The sequence below is a fragment of the Triturus cristatus genome, chromosome 1_1, assembly GCF_964204655.1.
Source record: "Triturus cristatus chromosome 1_1, aTriCri1.1, whole genome shotgun sequence".
Classification (NCBI taxonomy): Eukaryota; Metazoa; Chordata; class Amphibia; order Caudata; family Salamandridae; genus Triturus; species Triturus cristatus.
The window spans coordinates 59,070,367-59,094,141 of NC_140579.1; positions in this window are offsets into that span (position 1 = coordinate 59,070,367).

A 23,775-nucleotide genomic window follows, 5' to 3' on the forward strand; every position below is an offset into this window, starting at 1 on the left:
CTCCATAGTCTCTATTAAGTTTTCTTTGCTTGCGAGCTTTAATATCCTCCTCATACTTTTTTAGATGTTCCTTCATTGATGTAAGTGCCTTATCCAGGACTTCCATACTCTTTGTGAGATCTTCCATGATATCCTGGATTTGTTTCAATAAAGCACGTGGATTGACAGAGATGCATTTTACGAGTATTTCTAGCATTCTTCTAGAACTTTGCGATGAGTTCTGGGACCACTCTTCCAGCATCTGAGGGTTAGGGGTCTCATATGTCGGGGTAGTAAAAATCCATAGGCCCCTAGGTGCCATTCCTTGATCCACATAATGTTGAAGTAAGATGCCTTCCCACCACTTGGAGGTTTCATTTCTTCTCAACTTTTCAAGTTTGCAAAGCTTTTCTTCCAATGGTTGCGTTTGAGAAATTTTAGTTTCCGCCGTTCTCACTGATTTCGGTTTTCTTGCAAACATAGCGCTTGCCACCACCCTTCTTTCCTCCTCTTCCGCCATGTGCACACCACCTACGTGGTTATTATCAATTATGTCGGAGTCCGAGTTACTCCTGAAAATGTCAGGTTCTCCTTGCCATACACGAACGCTCAAAAGCAATGCTCTTGAGCTTTTATGTAGTTGCAACCGTCTATGTGAGTGACTTTACTGTGCAAATTACCCCATCCACATAAAGGGGTGCGCAGAGCATATAGCGTCTTACAGAGGGGCCAGCGGGTACGCGTCGTCGCTTCCCTGAGAATACAGGAATGAACACCGAGAGAACGCCGGGCAGCTCACCTCCCACAACCCAAAGGGCGAACAGCGTGCATGCAGGCTTACCTCCGATAAGTTCAGTTCGTCACTTCACACAGACTTGCCCGTTCCACTACCGCTGGTAACGTGTGGCCGGTCCAGTTAGCAATCTCGATTCATAATCCATACAACTTTATGCTCCTTCTGACTGCCAGGGACCCGTGAGGTAGTGGCGCACGCACCGGCGGAGCGCGCCGGTAATTCAATCAAAAAAATCCTCAACGTATGTGCGCTCTCAGGAGCACAGTAGAGCGATCACTAACAATGATGAAAAATATCCTGTTGCACGACATTTTTATAACGAACACTTCTATAATGCTGCCCTATTAAGTTTTTTGATCTTAGAACAAGTGGTCAGGAATCCCAGGGGAGGGAACAGGAATCTGAAACTCAGACAGAGTGTGGAGTTCCAAACAAAGTATCCAGGAGGTTTGAATTCTGATGAAGAACTGGCAGTTCATTTGAAAGAGGAGTAATACCGTTAAGCTGCTCCTCCTCCTCCCCCCACCCTTTTTTTCCTGTAGTATAATGGCTGTGAATATAACCTTTTCAATAAACTTTTTCAACAAACTAATGCATTATATATGCTTGTCTTATTAGGTCGCCCTAATTTTCTTTTCTTTTCTTTTCTTTCCTTTTCTTTCTGTGTATTACTGCATTTTCATGTTATTCTACTTGTAGATAGGTTACTAATATTATGCTTTTTGTCTCTTTTCTCTTTTTATTGCAGGAGGAAAGGAAGGGGCCCACTCACTGGTATGCACTTTCACGGGCCTCCTACCCTTTTCCCCTGTAAATCTCACAGTCACGAATCTGGAACAGGCTACTCTTAAGGACATACTGGTATTTTTCAACAGGGCACATTATATAGGTATTTGTGTGTGTAAACCTCTCAGGTTGGTGACATTGTACATGATTTTGAGTCAAGAAAGGGATTACTGGGCACTGGCCCATTCATTGGTTATTTTGTCATATTTTAGATTTAGATTTTCAATCTAGTGAGCTGTCAGGCACACTTGTGCTTTACTACATATTATGTTTTTCCTTCCTTGTATGGTGAACTGTTGATTTACACATGTGCACTTTTACAGGATGAATTACTATATCATTTTGGATTTTATCATTATATTTGTAATATTGTGCAGCAAATTACCCTTCTCGCAGTTGGGATTATATTGTGACAGTCGCGTTTGGCTATTTTTGCAATATGACATTGCAGAGACACGAGTCTTTGATGTACATTGAATGACCTATTATTTAGCGTTATTTCAATATGCATGTTGTTTGCACCAGCAAGCAGAAAGATTTTCTTACATACTTCAAGCGCAAGCTGCCAATGTTTTGAATTGATAAAGTTTTTGCATTGGATTATCCTGTATGTGCACAAAAAGTATTTTAACCTGGTATTTGCCAATGGTGAGATGGGTCCTGCGGTTATTAAGTCAGAGATTTATCACAAAGAGAGATACCCATGAATTTGGGATATAGGAACTGACATCTACATGCATTATGTATTATGTATTTTGTGTTGCGTATTTTACCCATTACAAGATGGCCGCCATGTGTGTTTACCTGTCTAAGTCCCTTGTTTATGTTCATGACACATCGTATGCTTTTTTCCAACAAAAAAGACCCAATCTATTTCGTACAGGACTACTTTGAACACTATGTAAAGAAGGAATAGAGAGGTATCAAATTAACCTCTTCAGAACCACCCCCAATTATCTAGACTTGTAAGGTGGATTCCCAATTTACCAGAGTCTGTACTGATTTATAAACATTTTTGCAAGAACCCTAGACCAATGCAGCAGTCACTATGTTCAGAAAAAATCAATATGTGAAAAAAACAGTTTAATCACAGGGATGTACAACCCACACCGTGAATATCAGTGAGAAAAAAGTGCAGAGCAAAGTAGCACCTCACGTGCGCAACACCATAGCGGGCTGACACTGGTTAGATCATCACCAGTACTGCCACGTTTCTCATCATAGGTTGCTACCTTGCTCAAAAGAAAACTGGGTAACTCAACCAGGCTGAAAATATGTGAACATCACACACCATAGACCTGAATTAAAATTGATAAAGAACCATGGCCACCATAATTTTATTCTTAGCTCATGGGTCAATTCAAAGATAAAAAGTGCTGTATTTTAACAGACAGGAAGCCAGTAAGCCGACATATTTCATTGCCTTACTCTTACGGCAATTTCTTCAGGGCAACAGGACTTCATTCACCTTATCAGCACACTTGCAATGAACTATTTGTGACTGCAAGACACAGAAGAAAAGGGTTCTTACCGTTATATACTGAGCGCCAAAACAGAATCTCTCATGATCCAAACTCTTTCAAAAATACATGTATTAAAAATTAACCACATGGGTTATCTTTACCCGTTGTCAGCCAAGGTTTTTCATACCAGCTCGACAGCGTGTCAAACAGGCACTGTGAATTTTGCAGTAATCCTGTATTTCGCAAGCCCTCTTATACTGTGGGCATTCTGTGGAAAAATTAACTTAAATCAGAAACCAATCTTTCAACAAACGAGTTTCAAAGAGAGTCTAACACATCGTCTGTGTTCATCAGTTATAGAAGCTTAGAGATATTTAAGTCCATCTCGACTTTATATCCCTTGTCTATCTAGGAATGTAATCATACTGATTCCGCTATCTGGCAACGTCCAAGAACATCTTATCAGACAATGTAACCCAAAGCAATATTCTGCACAGGATCACTGGCCATAGCTTACACCTCGGTACACAATCGCCGTAAATAAAAAAGCACTCATTCCTGCATCGCTCCCCACCCATACATCTCACCGCAAAATGATCGCGTCCCGAGCTTCGTCTCAGCCGCATCGGGATCCCTGCGCGGCCATCTGATATACACGCCGGTTACTGCGTGACCTACGCTGGTTTCTACACAGTCACGTGATATATCGAGTAAAACGGAGCGCCATCTTAGAAATGAGCAAATCTTCAATCTCTTCCCTTAGGGACCCGAGCAAAGGGGTTCTTAATCCCTAAAATATGTACAATCTGTAGACAGCGGTGAGGCAATTTCAATGTATATAATAATGTACATCCGTCGTCGTTTGGATGATAACATTAATTGCCCCAAACATCGTATGCTTTGCCTGACAACCTGTGCACTTTTCACGTGATCAAGGCTTTGCAGTAAGCCGAAACGCATTGTGGTGGAATAAACATCTTGTGGACATTCTATGGTCTCGGAGTCCGAGCGCACATACGTTGAGGATTTTGTCGATTTTATATATATATATATATATATATATATATGTCCTTCTACCTGTGAGCAAGGCCGGATGAGGCCGAAACGTTAGGAGCAGGAAGGAATCTGCTGTGCCAGACGATGAATAAACGCCGATGTTTTGCCAGCAATGGGCCTCTTGTGTGTGTTTTTCGTGTTGGAGATTGATGGGCTGCTCTGTGCCCATTGTGAAGAGGCCGCCCTGAAGGGTTGGGGGCTCCAGTAACGAGAGACTTGGTTTTTGGATTTAAAATGAGGAGCATGACCCACTCACGCGCCCCTGCCTATTGAGGAGATACCAATTTGGTAAATAGGGCACGCGTGCTGGAAGGGATTCGAGGTGAATTATTTTCATCATTGATCGTGCTGGCTGGATTTCATGTTTTTTTACGTCCTACGAACAATGTACAGCAATGCGCAATGAGAACATCAACTCACCTGACTTTGAAAATTATTTCCATTTATGAGTGACACCGCCATGCAGGTACTGACTTCATTATTGTGAACAGCATTGTGGATTTCCAGTGTTACATCTATTTACTGGCGGTGCACTATGGGACTTGTATTCTTTATTTAGTCACGTGGGTAACTTGAATTTAACAAGCGCACAGCAGACTGCAATTAGCATTTGAATTTTGTCCTTCTAACTGTGAGCAAGGCCGGATGAGGCCGAAACGTTAGGAGCAGGAAGGAATCTGCTGGGCCAGACGATGAATAAACGCCGATGTTTTGCCAGCAATGGGCCTCTTGTGTGTGTTTTTCGTGTTGGAGATTGATGGGCTGCTCCGCGCCCATTGTGAAATGGCCGCCCTGAACGGTTGGGGGCTCCAGTAACGAGAGACTTGGTTTTTGGATTTAAAATGAGGAGCATGACCCACTCACGCGCCCCTGCCTATTGAGGAGATGCCAATTTGGTAAATAGGGCACGCGTGCTGGAAGGGATTCGAGGTGAATTATTTTCATCATTGATCGTGCTGGCTGGATTTCATGTTTTTTTACGTCCTACGAACAATGTACAGCAATGCGCAATGAGAACATCAACTCACCTGACTTTGAAAATTATTTCCATTTATGAGTGACACCGCCATGCAGGTACTGACTTCATTATTGTGAACAGCATTGTGGATTTCCAGTGTTACATCTATTTACTGGCGGTGCACTATGGGACTTGTATTCTTTATTTAGTCACGTGGGTAACTTGAATTTAACAAGCGCACAGCAGACTGCAATTAGCATTTGAATTTTGTCCTTCTACCTGTGAGCAAGGCCGGATGAGGCCGAAACGTTAGGAGCAGGAAGGAATCTGCTGTGCCAGACGATGAATAAACGCCGATGTTTTGCCAGCAATGGGCCTCTTGTGTGTGTTTTTCGTGTTGGAGATTGATGGGCTGCTCCGTGCCCATTGTGAAGAGGCTGCCCTGAAGGGTAATTTAAAAAAGATAATTAGATTTAATATAGATTTTAACAAATATAACAAATACACTTAATTAAAAAAAGTTAAGCACACATATATAATAAATTTATATATATATTTATTTAAAACAATTAATAAACTAATAATTTTGATTTATTTAATACATTTACAATTATATATAAGTGTCTTTGCAAAATAAGTTCATGCCTCAAATGGAGTAAATTCCAGGTAGGGCTGGGTGGCAAATATATCCCCCATTTACTTCGAGGACACTTTCCATCATGCTTCGGCAGTTGTTCTTTCTATTTATCTGCATTAATTATATATATCTACATATATTACCTACTGGGGGTCGCAAGTAGGTAGTTATAGTTACGAACTTGTTTCTATCCAAAAAGCATTTTTTCTTTTGCCAATATCTGTGGTGCAGTTTGACAAATCTTTGCGAAATTTTCAAAACTAATGTGGCACTTCGGTCACCTCCTGTCTTGAAAGTTTCGGGGTGATTCGTCAAGCAGGGGCCGAGAAAAAAGGGGGGTCCCAAACGCTTTTTCTCCATGTTCATTTCAATAGGAAATTTTAGACAAGGCTACAGCCCAAATTGCTGAACGGAATTACACAAAATTTGTCAAAAAGGTAGCTCTTGGTTCAGAAAGCAACCTTTTTTTTTAAATGGTGTATATCCATTCAGGAGTTCCTGAGAAATTCATATATTTAAAAATATTAGTATCTAGTGATCGCGGTGGATCCGCAAACCCTCCTGATCTTGAGCTTGACTCTGATTGGCTGCTAACACTTTAAACCAGGAAGTGTTGGCAGCCATCTTGTGACTCGGTTGAACCGATTCACAAGAAAAACGGTAAAAAAACAAGAAAAGGGGTCAGGGTAGAAATACCTTGACCCCCTAGGCCTACTCAGGGGGTCTCACAGGGACCCCGAGGGCCCCAAAAAGCTTTTTTTTTTTAAAAACAATTCCGCGGGATTCGTGTTGGGTCTGCGAATCCTGCCGAATTTTATTTTTTAAATGAAGCCGGGTTGGCCAGGTCCCCGGGGGCATTGCTATAATGTGATGCAGGGGCCCAGTGGGTCCCCTGATTTTTGGGGACCACCACCTTTCCCAGGGCAAATTTAATGATATGCGGGAGGCACATAGCCCCTGCAACCCCTGGGGACCATCACCTTCCTGGTGCATTTTTCAATTATGGATGGGGAGGATTTGCGGACCCCCAAAGTCCCGGGGACCGCACACTCCCCGGGGATTACATTTTTTAAATGAAGTGTAGGGGGGCTCCTGACTCTCCACACTGCCACTGGGACCACCACATCCCCGGGGCTTCATTCATTCATTCATTAAAATAAGTGGGTCCGCAGCGGGCCGGCTCCAGCAATGTCCCGTGGTGCCCACCCCCGGGACATTGCAGTTTCCCATGGCAAACATCCGCTTCGTATATGGAAGCGAGAGCAAGAAAACTGCTCTCGCTTAAATGAAGCGAAGCAGTATAGCTTTTGGGCAAAGGGAGCTGCATGTCTGTAGCTTCCTTTGCCCAAAAGCAATGCTGGCTCCCGCAGGAGGCGGGGAGCCGGCAGGGACCGCGGGGGCATTGGGGCTCCCACCGCGGTACCCAACATGAAGCCAAGCCCCAGGGGATTGGGTCCCCGGGGCCAAAAACGGCCCATGAGGGGAGCCACTCGGCCCCTCCCTTTTTTTGTTAAGAAAACAAAGCCAGGCCCCGGGGGATGGGGTCCCCGGGGCCAAAATTGTCATCAGGAGGGGGCCCCCTTACAAAATATAAACAAAGGCAAGGCAGGCCCCGGGGGATGGGGTCCCCGGGGCCAAAAACATCCCGGGAGGGGCCTGCTCGGCCCCCTTCCATTTTTAATTTAAAAAAAATTGGCCTCAGGAGGGGGGGCCCCTCCAAAATATAAAAAGAAAGAAGGCAAGGCAGGCCACGGGGGATGGGGTCCCCGGGGGTAAAAATTTGTCTCAGGAGGGGGCCCCTGTCAAAAATATTTTTAAAAAAGGCAAGGCATGCCCCGGGGGATGGGGTCCCCGGGAGCCAAAAGTGGCTCAGGGAAAGGGGGCCATGCAGCACCCCTTTCATAAAGAGAGGATTTGCCAGGCCCCGGTGGATGGGGATCCCCAGAGCCAAAATCGGCCTGGTTATGGGGGGGCCACGCGGCCCCCCTCCCCTTTCCATAAAATACATAAACAAAGGCATAGCCCCGTGGGGTGGAGTCCCTGGGGCCGTAATTATATATATTTATATATTTTTTAATTGCTCAGGCCCATGGAGTAGTCTGAGGGGCCCAAAAGGGTCAAGGGAAGGAAGCCACACAGCCCCCTTCCTAAAATAAAAAATAAAAAAAGAAACCGGCAACTCACCAGAGGCCCTGCCCCCTCCCTACACCACTCTGCAAGCAATGCCTCCTTGCGTGCTCTGTGTTGGGGGATGAAATCCCCTTCACTTATGAGGGTCCTTAGGGGCCAACTAGCACATCAGATACCTCCAGTAAGCCCCACACAGTGGGATTGCTGAGAGGTGGTAGTAGGCCATGCCCCTTTTTACACCACTCTGCAAACACGCCTCTCGGTACACTGCTGGTGGGGCGATGAGGTCCCTTTGTGTCCTGAGGACCTCAGGACTAAAGTGGACTTCATGCCCCCAGCAGCAGTGTGCCAGGAGGCGCGTTTACTGAGTGGTGTAAAAAGGGGGCGTGGTCTCTGACCACTCTCAAAAATCCAGCTGTGTGGGGCTTACTAGAGGTAACAGGAGGGCTAGTTGGTCCCCAGGGATCCTCAGGAGGCAAGTGGACTTCATCCCCCAACCAAAAGCAGGCTGGGAGGTGCGTTTGCAGAGTGGTGGAGAAAGGGGCGTGGCCTATGTCCACCTCTCAGCAATTCCACTGTGTGGGGCTTACTTGAGGTAACAGGTAGGCTAGTTGGCCTCTAAGGACCCCCAGCAGTGAAGGGGACTTCAATCCCCATCCAAGGGCGCGTCAGGGAGTGTGGTTCCAGAGTAATGGGCAAAGGTGGCGTGGCCTGCTATGAGAACTTGGCAATCCTGCTGTGTGGGACATACTGTAGGTAATAGGAGGGGTAGTTGCCCCCCAAGGATGTCCTTGGGGGACAACTACCCCTCCTGCGAACTCCAGTAAGTCCCACACAGTGGGTTTGCTATGAGGTCTTCGGAGGCCACGCCCCCCCTTTTTCCACCACGCACCTCCTGGCACACTACTGGTTGGGGGATGAGGTCCACTTTACTCCTGAGGGTCTTTGGGGGCCAAGAAGTCCTCCTGGTACCTCCTGTAAGACCTTTCCAGCGGAATTCCTAAGTACTGGTCGGAGGCCCAGCCCCCTTTCTCCACCACTCTACAAACACGACTACTAGTTAAAGAAGCATTTGCAGTGTAATAGGTTTCACATTTGTGAAAGTTAGGGCTATTGGCGCTGTAAATGTAAAAGATTTTTTCTAATGTTTTTTGGAGTGGAGCGGATGTACGTTGTGTGGATAGAAAGTATGTGGTATTTAGTGTGTAGGAATTATGTAGAGTGGAAGTATGTGTTATGGAGAGTAATTATGTGGTATGTTAGTCTGTGCTGTGGAGTGGTAACCTCTGGTTTAGTCTTCCACGTTTCCAAAGAAGCTAAACTATAAACTCAATGAGACAAAAAAAAGAAGGAACCACTGAGGAGCACTTCTGGGCCTAGTCAGAGGTATGGTCAGGGCCACTGGAATGATGTGACTGTCCGGTTGCACCGATTTTCGCATAATTATACATTTCCTGCTGTTGCCACATACTCCATCATCTGCTGCATAATCTACAGATTGGCTTGTTTCTAGCTCAAATGGCTCAAACATTGCCAAAAATGCAGCAACAAGTGTTACAGCGTGGTGGAAGGCCCTTTGCAAACCTGGAATGGTCACCTGTTACTTATTACTAAATGTGGGTGTTAAACTGGTACTAATGATGCGCAATACACTCTTGCTTCTTTCTGCAACTCTCTTGCCTCTTTCTGCACTTCTCTTGCCTTTCTGTACATCTCTTCCGCTTTCTGCACCTCCCTTCTTTCTCCACCTCTTGCTTCTTTCTGCAGCTCTCTTGCTTCTTTCTGCACCCTCCTCCCTCTTTCTGCAGCTCTTTTGACTCTTTCTGCACCTCTCTTGCCTCTTTCTGTACCTCACTTGCCTCTTTCTGTACTTCCCTTGCTTCTTTCTACTCCCCTTTTGCCTCTTTCTGCACCTTTGCTGCTTCTTTCTGCACTTCTCTTGCTTCTTTCTACATCTCTCTTGCTTCTTTCTACACCCTTCTTCCCTCTTTCTGTACCCTTTCCTGCTTTCTGCACCTCTGATGCCTGTTTCTGTACCTCTCTTGCCTCTTTTTGCACTTATCTTCCTTCTTTCTGCACTTCTCTTGCCTCTTTGCATTTGTGTTGCTTCTTTCTGTACTTCTCTTGCCTCTATTTGCACTACTCTTGCTGCTTTATGCACCTATGTTGCTTCTTTCTGTACATCTCTTGCTTCTTTCTGCACTACTCTTGCCTTTCTGTACATCTCTTCCGCTTTCTGCACCTCCCTTCTTTCTCCACCTCTTGCTTCTTTGTGCAGCTCACTTTTGCCTCTTTCTGCACCTCTACTGCTTCGTTCTGCACATCTCTTGCTTCTTTCTGCATCTCTCTTGCGTCTTTCTGCACCCTCTTCCCTCTTTCTGCAGCTCTCTTGACTCTTTCTGCATCTCTCTTGCCTCTTTCTGTACCTCACTTGCCTCTTTCTGTACTTCCCTTGCTTCTTTCTATTCCCCTTTTGCCTCTTTCTGCACCTCTGCTGCTTCTTTCTGCACTTCTTTTGCTTCTTTCTGCATCTCTCTTGTTTTTTCTACACCCTTCTTCCCTCTTTCTGTACCCCTCTTCCCTCTTTCTGCACCTCTGATGCCTGTTTATGTACCTCTCTTGCCTCTTTTTGCACTTATCGTCCTTCTTTCTGCACTTCTCTTGCCTCTCTGCATTTCTGTTGCTTCTTTCTGTACTTCTCTTGCCTCTGTTTGCACTCCTCTTGCCTCTTTATGCACCTCTGTTGCTTCTTTCTGTACATCTCTTGCTTCTTTCTGCACCTCTATTGCTTATTTCTGCACCTCTATTGCTTCTTTCAGCACCCCTCTTGCCTCTTTCTGCAGCTCACTTTCTTCTTTCTGTACCCCTCTTGCCTCTTTCTGCACCTCTTTTGGGGCTATATGTAGGTAGCTAAATACCGGTCGGTAACGGCCGAAAATCGGTAATTTTCCCGTTACCGACCAGTATTTAGCCCTTTCTAAAGTAGGAGGCAGGTTTTAAGGATTCGGTAATTTACCGATTCCTTATTTTAAGGAATCGGTAAAATACCGAATCCTTATTTTAAGGAATTGGTAAAATACCGAATCCTTAAAAGCTATGTAGGAGGCACTCAAGTGAGTGCATTTTTGCATTCAGGATTCGTTATTTACCACCAACTACTAGTTGGCAGTAAATACCGAATACCTTTAAAAAAGCAATAATTTGCTTTTTTCAAGGTGCCATGTGGCAGACATACATGCCCTTAGGGCATTTATGTGTGCCACATGTGCACACATGTACAATTAAGGGGTGCAACAGGGTGTCAATGTGACGCCCTGCTACCCTTGAATATGCTCCCCCTATTACCGATTCGGTATTTACCGAATCGGTAATAGTGAATGGCTTCCCATTCATTCCTATGGGCCTTCAGGCCCATAGGAATGAATGGGAAGGTGATTCCTTATTACCGAATCAGTATTACCGATTCGGTAATAACGAATATTACCGATTCGGTATTTTTTACCGAATTTTTTGCTACATATGAAATACAGATTCCTAAATACCGAATCGGTAAAATTCGGTATTTAGGAATCGCTATTTCATATTTACCTACATCGGGCCCTTGGTTCTTTCTGCACTGCTCTTGCTTCTTTCTGTACCACTCTTGCAAATTTCTGCACCCCACTTGCCTCTTTCTGCACACGTCTTCCGCTTTCTGCACCTCCCTTCTTTCTGCACCCATCTTGCTTCTTTCTGCACCTCTCTTGCTTCTTTCTTCTGCACCCTCTTCCCTCTTTCTGCAGCTCTCTTGCCTCTTTCTGTACCACACTTGCCTCTTTCTGTACCCCTTTTGCCTCTTTCTGCACCTCTGCTGCTTCTTTCTGCATCTCTCTTGCTTCTTTCTGCACCCTTCTTCCCTTTTCCTGTACCCCTCTTCCCTCTTTCTGCACCTCTGTTGCCTCTTTCTGTACCTCTCTTGACTCTTTGTGCACTTATCTTCCTTCTTTCTGCACTTCTCTTGCCTCTCTACATGTGTTGCTTCTTTCTGCACTTCTCTTGCTTCTTTGTCCACCTCTATTGCTTCTTTCAGCACCCCTCTTGCATCTTTCTGCATCTCACTTACCTCTTTCTGCACCTCACTTGCTTCTTTCTGTACCCCTGTTCCCTCTTTCTGCACCTCTCTTATCTCTTTCTGCACTTCTCTTGCCTCTTTCTGCACCTCTGTTGGATCTCTCTGTACTTCTTTTGCTTCTTTCTGCACCCCTCTTGCCTCTTTCTGCACACTTCTTCCTTCTTTGTGCACCTCCCTTGCCTCTTTCTGCACCTCTCTTGCCTCTTTTTGCACCCCTGTTCCCTCTTTCTGCACCTCTCTTGCCTATGTCTGCACTTCTCTTGCCCCTCTTTCTGCACCTCTGTTGGTTCTCTCTGCACTTATTTTGCTTCATTTTGCATCCCTCTTGCCTCTTTCTGCACCCTTCTTCCTTCTTTGAGCACCTCCCTTGCATTTCTCTCTCTGCACCTCTCTTGCCTCTTTTTGTACCTCTCATGCCTCTTCCTACAGTTCTCTTGCATCTTTCTGCACCTCTTTTGCTTCTTTCTGCACCTCTCGTGCCTTTCTGCACCCATCTTGCCTATTTCTGTACCTCTGTTGGTTCTTTCTGCACTGCTCTTGCTTCTTTCTGCACCTTTCTTGCAAATTTCTGCACCCCTCTTGCCTCTTTCTGCACCTCTCTTGCCTCTGTCTGCACTCCTGTTCCGTCTTGCTGCACCTCCTTTGCCTGTTTCTGCAACGTTCTTGCCTCTTTCTGCAGTTCTCTTGCCTCTGTCTGCACCTCTGTTGCTTCTTTCTGCACTTCTCTTGCCTCTTCCTGTACCCCTCTAGCCTCTTTCTGCACCTGTGTTGCTTCCTTCTGCATTTCTCTTGCTTCTTTCTGTATCTCTCTCGCTTCTTTCTGCACCCCTCTTGCCTCTCTCTGCACCCCTCTTCCCTCAATCTGCAGCTCTCTTGCCTTTCTGCAGCTCTCTTGCCTCTTTCTGCACTTCTCTTGTCTCTTTCTTCCTGCACCTCTGTTGCTTCTTTCCACACCTCTGTTGCTTCTTTCTGCACCCTTGTTGCCTCTTTCTGTACTCGTCTCTCCTCTTTCTGCACCTTTCTTGCCTCTTTCTGCACCCTTCTTGCCTCTTGTGCACCTCTGTGGCTTCTTTCTGCACCTCTATTGCTTCTTTCTGCACCCCTCTTGCCTCTTTCTGCACCCTTCTTCCCTTTTTCTGAACCTCTATTACCCCTTTCTGCACCTCTCTTTCCGCTTATTTATCAAGTCTGCTCCCAAATTTTAAGTGCTTGGGAGGTGAATCAAGTGTATGTTAATCTCATAAGTGCGGCAGATGCATCTGTCAACAATTGGTCGACACTGCGATGGTTAAAAAAGGCCCTTTTATTCTCCTGAGGCTCAGGCTGCTCGGCAGAGTTTCCCGAGCAGCCTGAGTTCTTTTTTTTGTAAGGACGATCAGCGCGTAAGGTGCACCAACATCATAAACTAGAGTGAAAGTAAAACAAGAAAAAGGGCTAGCTTCCCTTTCACTGAACCAGTGATCTATGGGGGGTGATGTCAGCCCCCGAGCACTGATTCATATGGGAGCAGTATTGTTGTAAAGGGGAGAATCTCCCCTTTAAAAAGGTATCTCTGGTCAGTGGATTCCTGTGTGGGGATCGCCACAGGGGAACAATTCCCACACATGGATCCAACCACCAGGGGTGGAGGAACAGCCCCTTTGCAAGGGTTTGGGCTCCCCCCCCAGTAAATTTGCATAGCACAGTCTTTCTGTCCCACCCTGGGGACAGATAGGGGCTATTGCCCAGTAGACGCCAGGGATTTCTTGTATATACATTTACAAATATAGAGGTGTGGCTGCCCCCCAGGGCATAGTCATGCCCCCACCCCAAAATAACAGGTGTAATCTTTCTTCCCCTCGGGGAGCAGAACGCCCACTGGACACCATGGAATTCTTATATATACATTTAAAACAATTGGGCTGGGGCTGCCCACAAGGGTATGGCCATACCCCCACATTAATACACATGGAGCAGTCTTTCTGCCCTCCAGGGAGGTAGATGGGGTGATTACCCCAAATCCACCACTCTGGGGTGCAGAAAGGCCCCTGGACACCAGGGTTTATATTTTTTTAAATAAACATAAGGGTGGTGGTAGCCCACAAAGGCATGACCATTCCCCACCCCAGAAAAGACACAGATAGTCTTTATGCCCCACTGGATGGTGGAATGAGATGATTATCCTCAATCTATTTCACAGGGGGGGGGGGCAGATAGCCCATTAGGCACCATGGAAAAAAGATACGGGTGGGGGATACCCACCATAGGCTTGCAATTTCCGGCACCCACAAAAAGAGCTCCACAGTCTTTATGCCCCTCCATAGGAGATGTATTTGACCAATTACCTCCATTTTGCTTCTCATTGGGACAGAAAGCCCACTAAACATGATGGACACCATTTATGCAGTATTGCTTTAGGGGAGGGGTACCTTCGGGCATGGGCATATGCTTTTCCCACCCCAGGGCCCCCAGTAGTCTTTCTGCCCCCACAGGGAATAAAATGGGGAATTACCTCTGATCTGCCCCACCAAGGGGCAGAAAGCCCACTAGTGGTGGGGCTGCCCACCATGGGCATGGCCATGTGCCCACCCCAAACACAAAGCAGGTAGACTTTCTGCTCTCTTAAGGGCAGATGGGGGCAAATGCCCCATCTGCTCCCCAAGTGAAGAACGCCAATGTGACACTAGGAACTAGATTCATGTAATATTTTTATGGGGGAAGAGACCCTCCTTTGGCATAGGCCCATGCTCCTACTCACCTGGGCTCAATAGACTTGCTGCCCCTCCTGGAGGGTGGATAGGATATTTAACCTACCAGACCCAAACAGTTCTGAAAACTAGACACCCGGGGATGTCCAGTGTGGTATGCTTCGCATACATCCCACAACATTTTCATACCCATAATACCCTGCAAACCTCAAATGTGGACTAAAAACATACATTTTCCTCAGATTTCTGTGCGGAAAACATATTGAATCTGTGGGGAGCAACAGATTTCCTACCACACAGCATTCTCCCAAGTCTCCCGATAAAAATGGTACCTCACTTGTGTGGGTGGGCTAAGAGACCTTGACACAAAATGCCCTTAAGTGCTATGTGGAGAGATCAGCAGTAGGGGTAGCTGCAGGATTTGGGGCCGCCATCCATGGAAACCTACCAACCACAGACATTTTTCAAAAGTAGACAACCAGGGGATTCCAGAATGGTGTGCCTTATATAAACCCCATTCCTATAATGTCCTGCAAACCTCAAACTTTGCCTTAAATCACACATTTTCCATACATTTCTGAGATGGAAACTTCCGGAATCCACAGGAATCCACAAAATAAGAATCCATCCATCCATGGAAACCTACCAACCACAGACATTTTTGAAAAGTTGACAACCAGGGGATTCCAGAGTGGTATGCCTTATGTGAACCCCACAAGGGTTTTATAGCTAGAATGCCCTGCAAACCTTAAAGTTTGCCATAAATCACACATTTTACTTACATTTCTCTGATGGAAATCTCTGTAATCCGCAGGAATCCCCAAAATTCGTCCCATCCAGCATTACCACATTTGTACCAATAAAAATGTTGTTCCACTTGTGTGGTTGGGCCTAATGTCCGAGACAGGAACAGATCAAACCGAAGTCAATGGAAGTCCCAACACAATGGCTCCCATTGACGTTGGTTTGGTCCACGTATAAAATGTAATGAGGGGGGCGTGGTCTCGCCGCGGACGATGTGAGTCGCACATCGCTGAGGCTCCGGGCCGCCGCCGTGGAAAACAGCCTTTAAAGCTGGGCAGTGGATGCGGAGACGAGTCAGCTGGGGGGGACCGGCTGGATATTGAAAGCGGGCAGCTGCCAGGCGCCTTGGAGACTCCTGGCACAGGCTGTGGCGAGCAGGGGCGACATACGAGGCGAGGAGCCGGCGAGAGAGACTGCGACCGCCATCTTGGCTGCCCGGACTCGCCGCGAGGCGGGGTGACTGTGCCTGGCTGACCGGGAGGAGTGCCGCTGGAGGAGCCGCGCGGCCGTGTGGCAGAGCGACGGCGACATTGAGGCGGCTGGGGCCGACGGCGAGGCGATTCGAGGAAGATCGGGCTCGGGGACGGGCGCGGCCGCCATCTTGTGTTCTGCGGCTGGCCATGGCCCGTAGCTGCGGCTGCCCGCCTCGTGGCGCCAAAGAGGAGGCGGACTGTGCTGAGGCCTCGGCCTTGAAATTGGTACGCGGAGCGGTTTGCTGGGGCTGCCCGGGGGGCATCTGGCCATAGCCTACGCCTCACTGCACGTGCGGAGCTGCTGCCGCGTGGCGGCGCTGCGGGCCCTGCTGCTGGTGACTGGGGCCCCTGGACTGGCCCGGCCGGGCCCTGACCGCAGCGTCGTCCTGCCGGCCTGTGACGACATTGAGCCTGGAGGCGCCGGCCATCAGTGGAGCGAAGCAGCGAAGAGCCACCGAGCGGAACGGCGGACGACACCTACAACGACCAGAGCTGGTAGGCCGGGACCTCCCGGACGACCTGGGTGATTGCTGGGGGTCAGAGCGGAGGCGGGGGCCCGAAGGTGAAGGCGAACGACGCAGGGTGTGCGTGTGGCTGTGGCCTAGCGGGCCCCGGGGGCTGTGAGAAGCTGGCTGCCACCTTGACTCGCCTCGCGGGAGAGGCCTAGCCCACACGGCGACTGGACTGGGGCCTGGGCCTGGATCGGGGGGGTGCTCTAGAAGGAAACGCGCCCAGAGGACGACCGGCGCCCTGATGTCTGTGGCCTACTGCCTGCGCCCGCAAACCGGACGATAGACTAACGTTGGGCTGGGTGAGGTCCGCTAACGCGCCTTGACCTGGGAGCTGGTGGCGCTCGCTACAGGCGTGACGGCCATTCCTAGCGCTGGAGGGCCTCTCTTGGACGGCGTGGGAGCTCAACCCTGGGACAGTTTAGCGGCCGCATCGCTACGTGGAGTTGGGCCTCGAGGACCTCCTGCGTTGCGGCGCTCTACGCCACGGCATTGTCGTCTGCGCTCACCCCTGCGCCCCTGTGGTTCTGAGCCGGGAAAGGTGGGGCTGACCATTCGCCACACGACTGCGGGCCCCTGAGCTGCTGGGGGCTGCTACCCCCATTCACTGTGAGGCCGATCCTGAACGCGGCCACACCATGACCCGTACGAAACAGGGGAAGGAGCCGCCGGCAACCCCCAAAGACGCCTCTGTCAAGGACTTGTGGACTAAGCCTGCCACATCATCACAGAGCGTGGAGCCATCGGGGGCCGGGGCCTCGGCAGCCCCCGTCACGCAATCCTTCATGGCGGCATTCATGCAAGAACTTAAATCGGAGATTGGGTCCCTTCGCTCTGAAGTCCAGGCATGCGTGAAGGACCTTCGGAGGGACGTGGGAGAGCTGGGTGGCCGAGTGGATGACTTAGAAAAGACCCTGGATGCACGCACGGAGGACCAAGAACACCTATGGCAAAGGCTGGCGACCTTGGAAGAACAACATGTTGAGCTCCAGATCAAACAGGAGGATTTGGAAAATAGGGGGCGCCGGAACAACATACGCATCCGGGGGGTGCCGCCTGGGGCAGAAGGGGCAGATATTATGTCCTTCGTGGCGGACTTACTCCATGACATCCGAGGGGATGACGACACTTCACCGCCCACCCTGGACCGCGCTCATAGGGTTTCAGGGCCGATGGGGAGGCCGGGCCTTGTCCCTGACATCTTGACACGGGTTCATTTCTTTGTTGAAAAGGAAGCCATTCTAAAGGCGGCCAGAGGCAAATCCGAAATCCTCTGCGGAGGGAAGCCCATTCAACTGTTTCAGGACTTGGCCTCCACCACTCTCCGGCGACGTCGGGACTTCAAGCCCATCACTGACAAATTGAGGGAGCTCAACATCCGCTACCAATGGGCCCATCCCTTCGCCCTCATGTTTCAGTGGGAGTCCAAGCGGCGGGTGCTGCGCTCATACCGGGAAGCGGCCCAACTCCTACAGATTCCTGATTCACCGCCGGCCAGCCCCGCGCGGCGCCCATCCAAACTCAGAGTCCCGGTGAAGCCGCAATGGTCCACGGTGCGACACCCTAGACACCCACCGTCGCCGGAGGGCAGCAGGGCCTCCCGGGACAAGCAGGACATTATCGAACATATCAAATCCTTGGAGGGCTCCTCCTCGCCGCTGGGCTCCCAGGCCTCTGCCATTAAATGACCGACGCCCACTGCGGATCTTCTCACCTGACTGCATTCACATTACTGAGATGGCTGAGACGACTGGAGGCGTGGCCGGCTGTGGACTGCATCTCTCCCCCATTGCTAGCGCCCTGGACGCCTCACTCGGAGGCGCACCGTCGTCTCCTCTACGGGGCACTGTCTCCCAGGCTTGGGCGGCGGCCCGGGCTAGACCCTCGACACCATAACTTTGCGGTTCAACGATGGCGAACCCCCCATCCTATTTCTGGGAGAGTGACATCTCCGAGACAGCCTGTGCCATGGTGCCTGGCTACTCTCTTGACTGGAATAGGCTCTTCCGGCCCTGTTGGCCGACTACAGGTTTACATGGTTGTATTTGTTCTTATTTGCTCCCCTCCGTAACCTCTTTCCTTCATTCCCCTTGGCGGGGGGGACATGTGTATGGGTGGGATGCTCAAGCGGGTAGTGCCCTACTGGGGATTCTACGACAATGACTACCACCTCTCCCTGGAAGATTCTCTCTCTCAATGTGAAAGGGCTCAACTCTCCCAACAAACGACGCCTCATCTGGCGCTACCTGCTCCTGCAGAACCCCGACATCATTCTTCTTCAAGAGACTCACCTCCTCAAGTCCGACGTGGGCCGGATGGCGCATCCGCGCTTCCCCCTTCAGTTCTGGTCCTCGGCTCCTTCGAAGACGGCGGGGGTGGCGATCTTGTGCAGGGCGGGGATATCCCGGGGTGATACCAAGGTACATAGAGATGCGGAGGGGCGGTTTCTGCGGGTGGAGATCAGGCGGGGCTCCCGCGCTCTGACACTGTGTAATTTATATGTCCCCAACCAGGGTCAGGATCTCTTCTTGCGTAGGATAATCAGGGAACACCTAGAGCCGGTAACCACAGACCTCATAGTCGGGGGGGACTTCAACTGGGTGTGGGACGCGGAGCTTGACCGTTGTGGGGGCGCTTTTCATGGGGTGGAGGCCATGTCTGCGGCGGTGAAACGCTCCTTAACCGCCTTAACCTTAGTGGATGTTTGGAGGTACCACTCCCCGGGGTTGCGCGACTACACCTTTTACTCCCATGTTCACCGCACTTACTCCCGCATTGACCTCCTCCTCGTATCGTACTCACTACTCAAGGACTCCATCTCGGTGTCCCACTCCACCATCTCGGTCTCGGACCACGCCCATGTCGAGCTGCTTCTACGGGAGGGTCCTCCCCACCCGCTGCGACCGCGCCGCTGGCGTTTCCCGGACCACGTCCTCCGGGACCCAGTGGATAGAGAGGAGCTCCAAACAGCTATCCTGGCATATTTCGAGGATAACGACCTGCCGGGGACCCCTCTCCCTCTCCTTTGGGACGCCTTCAAGGCCACTATACGGGGCACTCTCACAGCCTTGGCGGCTGCTCGAGCGCGTGAGGCCCAGCTCTATGAGACAAAAATTACGAGGGAGTTGCAGGTGCTCGAGCAGATGGACAAAGAGCGCCCGCTGGCGACGCACAAGCGCCGTTTGGCCGTCCTACGGGGGCAGCTCCGCGCACATAGGTTCAACAAGGCTGAGCGCGCTCTGCTGGCACTCAAGCAGCGCTACTATGCGGGGGGCGACAAGGTGGGCGCTGTTCTGGCGCGACGTTTGCGGACGCGGGCAGCTACGGCGCATGTCGCGAAACTACAGAAGGCGGACGGGTCCTGGGCCGTTGCGGAATCGGCGAAGCTCCAAACGTTTCACGACTACTATTCAGCCCTTTATACTGGCGACCCCCCTGCGGCGGAGATGGTTGCGGAGGCCTTAGACGCTTGTCACTGGGACCCGTTGAGTGGGCATCACTCCGGGCTTCTGGAGGACTCTATCACCCCGGCAGAGCTGGTCGGCGCTCTACGCGACCTCCCGCTTGGCAAGGCGCCCGGCCCGGACGGGCTCCCGGTGTCGTTCTTCCGCGCCTTCTTACCGCAATTGCAGCCGTACCTCTTGCGCCTCTTTAATTCCTTTGAGGAGTCGGTAGGGCCTTCAGCAGATATGGCAATGGCCGACATAACGCTCATCCCGAAACCCGGGAAGGACCATACGCTGTGCTCCTCCTACCGGCCCATTGCCCTGCTGAACACCGATTTAAAACTCTACACTAAAATTCTAGCCAAGCGGCTTAGCCCTCACCTCCCTAATCTCATTGAGCCCGACCAGGTGGGGTTTATCCATCAACGCCAGGGCGCGGATAATGTACGGCGTATTGCGCATATCGTCGGGAAGGCCAAGCACTGGAGGATCCCGGCCTGCCTGTTGTCGCTCGACGCGGAAAAAGCGTTCGACAGGGTGGACTGGACCTTTCTCCGAGCAGTGCTGCGGAAAATAGGCCTGGGTCCTAAGATGGTGGCGCGCATTATGGCCCCGTATATCTCGCCGGTTGCCAGGGTGCGGGTTAACGGACAGCTCACGCAACCTTTTCCCATCTGCAGAGGCACTCGGCAGGGCTGTCCCCTATCGCCCCTGTTGTTCGCCCTGGTGGTGGAGCCTCTGGCCATTATGATTCGGCGGTCCCCTGATATCTGTGGTATAACCCTTTGCGGAGTGCAGCACAAGATTGCTCTCTTCGCGGACGACCTCCTTCTCACCCTCTCCGAGCCCCTGCGCTCACTGCCGGCGGTACACTCGCTACTCCGCACCTACGAACGCGCCTCTGGGCTCAAAATTAACCATGCCAAGTCCTGGGCCCTTAATATCTCGATCCCGGCCGAGGAGCTCCCAGCGATTCAAGTTTCGGCCCCGTATCAGTGGGCGGACGCGTCAGTGCGATACTTGGGTCTTAACTTGACTCCAGACCTGGCCACTTGGACGCAGGCCAACTGGCAAGACTACAAAACCTCTGTCCTGGCTGACCTGCGGGCGTGGAAGGCCTTGCCGCTCTCCTGGTTGGGCCGCCTTAACACAGTGAAGATGTCGATACTGCCAAAGGTCCTCTATCTATTTCAAACACTGCCAACTCCGATTCCGGAACATCAAATACAGGGGCTCCAACGCGAGCTCAACGCGTTTGTGTGGGGGGGGAAAAAGCCACGGTTCTCGAATAAAATCTTGAGTCTCCCCCGGGACAGGGGTGGCCTGGCCTGCCCTAACCTCCTCGAATATTACTGGGCGTCGCACCTTCGCTGTATCCTGGAGTGGGGGGCGTGGGAGAGTGAAAAGGTGTGGTTCCACATGGACAGGGCAGTCACCTGCCGCCCGCTATGGGACCATGCCTGGCTTCCCCGGGCGGCCCGACATCGCAGCGCCTACATGGCCGTCCCTACCAAAACGGTCCTGGAGATCTGGGATAAAGTGGCGGTGAGTAGGGGCTTGACCACCTTTCCATCCCCGCACACCCTGATTGCGCGAAATCCGCAGTTCCCGCCGGCATGTCGGACACCTTACTTCGCGAACTGGACAGAGTCGGGCTGCAGGACGATACGAGACCTGTTTTGCGGTGACACTCTCAAAACTTTTGCACAGTGCAAGCAGGAATTTGGGCTCCTGGACGGTGACAAATACCAATATCTACAACTGCGGCACTGGATACAGGGCTCGTCCCTGACGCCGGCGGCCACGCGACCCTACACGCAGTTCGAACAGCTAGCGCGGGATTTCGGCAACTATAAGGGGCTCATATCCCGCATCTACAAGGTGCTGCAGCGCTCGCACCGGCTAGACCCCCACCCATATCAGACGAGATGGCATTCCTCTAATAGCTCGGGCGTCACCCCTGCCCAATGGGCCCGGCTTTGGGGCGACATCCCTAAAATACTACGTAGCATCCCTCAACAAGAATCGGCGTACAAGGTAATGACCCAATGGTACTACACCCCCGCCAGACTCCACAAAATGTTCCCCAATTCCTCTCCCCTGTGCTGGCGATGTACTCAGGCGCAGGGAGACTTCATACATATTTGGTGGACATGCCCACTTCTGAGAGTCTTCTGGAAAGAGGTCCTCAGCCATGTAAAAAGGGTACTCGGGTTCCCCCTTCCGGAGGATCCGCTGGTGGTCCTTCTGGGAATTAGACCAACAACCCTGAGAGCCATGACGGGTCGTGATCGGCACCTTAGCCTCCATATGCTGGGCGCTGCAAAACAAACAGTAGCCCTTTACTGGAAGAAGCCGGAGTCGCCCTCCGTAAACGTGTGGTTTACCCGTCTGTGGCAAGTGGTGGCGATGGAGTCTCTCACGGCGCGTCTACAGCTTCGAGACGCCAAATATAAGAAACTCTGGAAGCCCTTGGTGGACTACCTGGGGCGGCTAGAGCATGCTCGCTTGCAGCCGCCACGACTTCGAGCCCTGAAGCTCTTCGATGACGTGCTAGATCCCACGGACCCGGGGGGGTTCTGGAACCCCGCAGGGGGTATATAACATAACCCACTAGTGAAAACCGACCCGGAAGGAGGGGAGGAGACCCTGCTGTTAGCGGACTACACCCTGGAAGGCCCCCATCTGCTGGTGATAACTGAGCGCACATCTTTTCCCCCTCGCCATGACTGTCGCCCTTTGCGATGGTCCACACCCCCTCCCTCTTCCCTTGTTCTATCCCCCTGGTTGTTTGGTCGTCACATTGGCAATCTTTGATGTGGGGAGTGGGGCGATATTTACTGCCCTGTGCATCATTGATGAAAGTTACTTGACTTGTACAGCGCCTCCTCTAGGTGATATTTGCTAGCATATGCTGTGACTCTAACATTGCACAACTGGGGCACCCCTACTGTCTTACCCTAACGCTACCTGCCCGGCTGGCCCGGGATGAGTGTGACATTTCGTTAGCCATGGTTTCTGGCCTTTAAGAACTGTCTCTGCAGGGTTGCTGGGCGGGAGGTTTACTGAGGGCTTAACGCCACTAAGGCAAAAAACCTCTGAGAGTAAATGTCCCTGTGGGGGCCGGTTTCTGGGCTATAGATAATGTTACTGGTGCTAATGCATATGCCTTTATTCCTGCCAATGACTAGTCACCTGCTGCCGGCCAATGTGGTTGTAGGCGAACAAGCTGTGTATGGACTTTTGCACGACCGTTAAAATCAATAAAAGTTGGTTCAAAAAAAAAAAAAAAAAAATGTAATGAGGCACCTCCAATGTTATCCTATGGGAGGGATGGGCCTTGCAGTAGAGAAAAACACATTTAGGAGTTTTTCACTACCAGGACATGTACAACTCAAAAGTACATGTTCAGCTTTTCAAATACAATGCACCCTGTCCTATGGGCTGCTTAGGGCCTACTCAAGGGGCGACATATTAAAAAGGAAGGTTTAGGTCTGACCATTCAGCAAGCTGAGTTAGTTCTCCCAGGGCAGCAATTTCCTCCCCAGTTGGCTCCAGGGCTGTTTCCTCAGGCATTCCATCAACCTGTACCCTGGGAGTAGCAGGAGCTGGTTTCCCACCCCGCTTGCCCTTCCCCTTCTTGGCAACCACCCGCGCCATTCTTCCAGCTCTAGGTCTCCTTGACTCCACTCTTGGGCAGCCATGGATTCTGTGGTCATACAGAACCACTCAGGCAATCCTAAAATATTCAGGTGTGACCTGAGCTCCACTTCATTTCAGACAATGTCCTCTAGGTCTTTGCCCAACAGGCAATTTACAGGCATTGCAGGGACGACAACTACCTTTAGAAGACCTAAGACCCCACCACCACTAAAAGGAAACCACAGCCACTGGGTAGTAGCTCTCACAGTTGACTGTGACTATGACCTGCTCGGAGGAC